This window comes from Akebia trifoliata, chromosome 6 (assembly GCF_017979445.1).
Source record: "Akebia trifoliata isolate Shusen 1 chromosome 6, ASM1797944v1, whole genome shotgun sequence".
Classification (NCBI taxonomy): Eukaryota; Viridiplantae; Streptophyta; class Magnoliopsida; order Ranunculales; family Lardizabalaceae; genus Akebia; species Akebia trifoliata.
In genome coordinates this window covers 8,490,962-8,496,486 of record NC_141380.1, presented here as the reverse complement: position 1 = coordinate 8,496,486, position 5,525 = coordinate 8,490,962, and the positions used below count along the sequence as shown (strand labels likewise).

Below are 5,525 nucleotides of genomic sequence, written 5' to 3'. Positions count from 1 at the left end.
GAAAATGACGTAAAATCGTGGCAGGGGTTTTCTTTTTATCACCTAGTGAGTCATCTTCCTTCAACCTTGGAATTCCACAAATGTCACAAACATCTTTATTATTAGCCTCCTTCCAATACAACATACAATCGTTGGGGCATGCATGAATTTTGTTGTAGTTGAGTCCTAAATTTGTAATAATTTTCTTAGTTTGGGTGAAATTATCGAGAAATGTAAAACCTTCCGGGAGTACCTCTCTCAACAAATCAAGCAACATGGTAAATGACTTATTACTCCATCCAGCAAGACATTTTATGTGAAATAATCTCACGATGAATGACAATTTGGTGTGTTTCCTACACCCTGGGTATAATTCCTGTTCAACATCCTTTACTAGCTTGAAGAATTTCTCAGTATCTGTATTCTTACCACTTCTTGTTGTTTGTGTCGAAACGTTAATATCACTAGTTGTGTTGTGCATACCAAGCAAATCGTGTAATAAATGTCCCATTTCTTCACTTCTCACATCGGGTTCAATATCCATCACATGTGTATCGGATGAGGATTGTGCTATGTCTTCTCCATGAAACCACCATGTAGTATAATTTTTATCAAAACCATCACATATCATATGATCATATGCTGTTTCTTGATCCTTATACAACACGTTATTGCAGTTGGGACATGGACATTTCAACATCCCGTTGATAGTTGCTCCGTGAGTAATTGCAAACTCAATGAAGTCTTTCACTCCTTCAATGTATTCTTGACTAAGCCTTGACTTAGTGATCCAATTCCTATCCATGAGGTAGCTATGGACAAATACCTAAGGGAAAAAGGTTCCAAATGCATTACTTTAATATACTTTGACACATGGGAGACTCAAGCTATATATCTAAACTAAATAACTCAATGATCACTATGGAGAAACTATCAATAGAAGAAAGAGTGATTGGTCAATATATAGAAAATTTCCAAGCAGTTAAAATATGCTTTAAGCTATCCAAGATACATGAGGAATTTATTTCAATCCCAATCTTGAGGATACATGATTATAACAACTAGTTGGTACGTTGGTTAGCATGCCTCATGACACATAAAGAAAACAACATATGTTGGCATGTAATTGATGGATGATCCTTGTTGCGAACATTAGCAAATAAAAAATTAACTAGAAGTAGCTCATACCTCTATCAACTTCTTCAAACAGATTGTAGCCCTCTCCAAGGCTTCAACATCTTCATCTATCCCCAAATATTCGAATTGGAATCTACAAGATGGAGAAATAAGTACAGAAATAAGTTATTCTGAATTCTGATGTACAACCCTTTGTTTTTTACCATCTGTAAACTATAATCTGAATCCTGTTTTATTCATAAATGTATACTAAAATGGAGAAACAAAGTGATCTACTCAAAAGTATTCAAAAAAAATAAAAAGGTGTTCCTAAAGGGTTGATTAGATGAAGGTTTTAAAAATGGCTGTTAATAATTGATTAATGATGATGACATTATAAATGCCCTTTGTGTTAAGATGATCCTTGTCATCTTTATTTGGTTTTTATTTACTGTTCAATTAACTTGTGATGGATAACAAGGCACCCACTTCTCGTCAATCTATTAAGAATTCTGCATCAGATGGAAATCCTAAGCTACAAATAATCTATCCAATATACATGAGAAATCTGTTTCCGTGCATAAGAGAGGGCAAATAAGAAGGAAACTGAAATTAATGTCTCATGTAATAATTGGTGCACAAAAAGCATCTCATGAAATTTTGTAGTGTGTGAAAGAGTATTACTCTTATGCCTTTTTACAAGCTATATACAATTGGAAAGATTTTGGTTAGACCTTTCTAAAGGATCCGTATTACAGTTTTATTTGTAAATACCATTTTGATGACACCTTGACCATGTCTCTGATTACCCAAATAACATGCAAGTTATTATGACACCATGAACAGTCCCCATTAAGCTATTAGCTCAATCCCATCAAAAGCCATAGAAGAGAAATTAAGTCAATTTTGTTGACAAGGAGCACTTCATCTAAGAAGTAATCGATACAAACTTAAGCGTGCAAATCTTTCGAAAATTTAGTGGGGAGTCGGTACTTGTGGAAAAACATGTATTAACATGGAAAAGCAAGTAGAGATAAGTAAATACACTTACCCGCAAATTCCCATATTATTTATCATCCCACCTTTGAAATAATTGAAGAACTATTTTGTAAAAGGAACTTTTATACGACATTTATTCACCTTAAATTTGGAGGATTCCCATATCTTTCAGCACAAGGAATGGATATGAACTTTTAAAGATCAACATAAACATAGAGTCCAAATAATTACTACAAAAATGCAATGAATTCTAAAAATGAAGGTAAAAACACACAAACATTTGTAGGATATAGCAATACTTACAAGTACTGCAAATCTGTAAGTGAACCAAGTTGTGCAGTCAGTTGACCAGACAAACCCACATTTCCAAGATCACTAAAACGAGACATGTGAAGAAAATTACATTCACCATCATGTATGCTATACCAATCATAAGCATTTAATATTGCAAAAGTTATGGACAACCTCCTTTATTTCCTTTAAAGGAGAACATTTGGAACCAAAAGGAAGAATCATCAATTGAAGGAACTATGGACTCATTCGAACCCGTTGAAAACACTAGGTCAGACAGTAATAAAGACTTAGAATCGAAAGATGAAGATAACGACTAGTTTATGGACTTGAATCCCGATGATTTGCAGGATTCTCTAGCACTATTTGGAGCAATGCCTATGTTAGATCAATCATACCACGATTCTCAAGCCCCGATTCTCCGCATATGAAGCCTTACTAGTCTAACATGCTATATAGGAAGATTTGAATCAGATTCTCTTGTTTTTCCCCATCTTAGAACAGATGGGGTCTACAAAATTCCGTAAAGCAGGACAGGGTAGGTAGCAATGAAGATTAATTGCAATCCCATTTATAAAAAACTTTTAAGAATGCAAACATATATACAACATAATTTCTTTTACAGAGAATAACCCAATAACCACAGTTCTGGTTATGAATGGGTACTTGAAGAGCTTCACACATCCCAAATAAAATGAAGTCCAAGATCAAGTCACTTAATAAAGCAACTTTTCTTTCAACACTTTTGTATTGTTCTGTGCTTTTGCTTTTCTTAAGGCATATCCATACAACCTCCTTTATTTCTTTTAATCTGATTAACAGATTTTATATTTATCAAAAAAGAAAAAGAAAAAAGAACTTCAAAAGGGATGCCAAACTCATGTCAAACACCACACTATTTTAACTGTACATGTTTGGTCCATTATGTGTCCTATTTCATCTAGTAATTAACACTTTTAAGACATAATTCATGCATGCCAACATCTCCTCAAGTGGAAAAATCCAAGTTTCTTGTAAATCATCATTCAAGAAAGCAGTGATATTAGATGAAAAAAGGATGGCAGCATAAAAGAGGAAACATAAATGGTACTATGAATCACAATTGGTGCATAGATCTATATTTTGTAAAGTTCTTCATCATATCCTTGGCTTCAGCCATTCAAATGTTTCATCAAAAATGAAATATGAATGGATCAAGAATTCATCATATTTTGATTAATTATAAAACTAAAACTTATTCCTACAAAGACTTCTCGCAATTTTGGTGAGGTAAAAACTAGAGCAATCTATAAAGGATAAGAAATGAACTATAATATGTGCAACATGATTTTAAATAGTTGCACTGATGGGAAGTGATTACATTGATGCCAACAACAAAGACATAGTAACTACTAATCAAACAAACAAAAAACTCTCAAATCTACCACATCTCAAATTAATTACATAGAATCTGAAGTTTCAAGATTGTACCTACTAATTGAGTAATATTGTTTATCTCGATCTCTAAAACCAGGGAACTTAGCTCAAATTCAAGCAACTTCTATTGAAAATCTCCCCCAAATGTCCTACAACAAACGTAACTCATTCTGTGATTTGGATCATAAATCTATCGAATTCGACGGGAGAAATAAATAGAAGAAATCTTATTATAAGAATCATACCTCATTCTGCGATTTGGATTCTCTAAACCTCAAAGAGCTGCAAAATCTGCAATTTCGATTCTCAAAACTTCAGAGAATGTGAAAAGGAGATGTGAAGAGTAGATTTCGATTCTCAAAACTCCAGAAAATGTGAAGAGGAACTTGATACAGAGAGAGAGACAGTGATTTGGATTCTCAAAACTTTAAAGAACTACGAAATCTGTGATTTTGATTCTCAAAACTGCAGAAAATGTGAAGAAGAACTTGATACAGAGAGAGAGAGAGAGAGAGAGAGAGAGAGACCTATTAGAATGGAAATCGAAATCCTAGATGTAGAGGAGCTATGATGAACTTGTTACACAGAGAAAGAGTGGTTTCAAAATCTGTTGATACAGGAGAAAGAGGTTTTTTTTGCGAAATATCGGTTTATGGCGCGTAGGTTGTGTTATATAGTGGCGCCTATTTTGGCCGCCGCTAAAAATGGGTCTCTAAAAGACGTTAGTTTTGTTAAAAAAGGTAGAAATAGTAGTGGGATCTTAAGGGGGATTTATGAATCGGGCATAACCCAATAGAATATTAAAGCATTTGTTTTATTTGAATTGAGCTTAGCCCACACTAATGATCAAATGGGCTTGATCCAACAGAAACTTAAAAAAGAGCTTAGCCCAAAACAAACTACAAACGGGCTTAGCCCAAATCGAAATAATTAATCGGGCTTAGCCTAATAGATTAGCCAAACGAGCTTGGCCCAAATGAATGAACAGTTCGTCTTCTTCGTCAAAAAGACAAAATCGATCACTGAAACCCTAGTTGCCATTGCAAAATTGCAGCCACAACTTTGTCGATCAACAAGTCTGATCAAAGGCATTGGGCAACGACTACGGTCATCGTAAAATGTTCAGTAACGTCCGATTATAAAACTCGCGATTGATTGGCAAATCTGATCAACTGGAATTTTTTTTTATTTGCTTATTTATTCAATTTTTTACAGATTTGAAATCTCTTCGATTTTAAAGTCTCACAACTCGCAAAAATAGGACAGACGCGAACTCAGATCACATCTTCTTCCCCATCTCTCAATCGATCGATTGTCTTTAATGTTCTTTGATCATCGCACGATTGATCGATCATCGTAGAGATGTGAACTTGAACAATTAATTTGTTTGGTTCCTTTGGATTGACAGAACGAGATTACGATCACTAGAATCGTTGTCTTTGTTATTCTTTTTTGAAGAAGAAAGATGGCAGATTGTGTTTTTGAAATAAATCGATTTTAAAATCAAAGAAGAAAAATTATTTATTCCAAAATAAATATATTCAACTCAAATTTAATTAAGGGTTTTGAACAAGAACAAATCCATAAATGGCTCTGATACCAATTGTTGGGAAAATACTACAAACATAATAAACATGGATCTAGGATTTGATCTTGAACAAAACATAATAATTTGATAGAAAAACAATAAACATTAAAAATACCTGGATTCACTTTTCCGATAA

At 33.8% G+C, this 5,525-nt stretch overlaps 1 long non-coding RNA gene across 1 annotated transcript; it reads right to left on the bottom strand.

Moving 5' to 3' along the window:
• Nucleotides 1–2,723: 2,723 nt before the first annotated feature.
• Nucleotides 2,724–4,309, bottom strand: LOC147400085 (uncharacterized). Its single transcript, XR_015179021.1, has 3 exons — nucleotides 4,047–4,309; nucleotides 3,856–3,950; nucleotides 2,724–2,836 (listed from the first exon to the last, which is right to left on the bottom strand). It is a non-coding gene; the product is annotated as an uncharacterized LOC147400085 (long non-coding RNA).
• Between the last annotated feature and the right edge of the window lie 1,216 nt (nucleotides 4,310–5,525).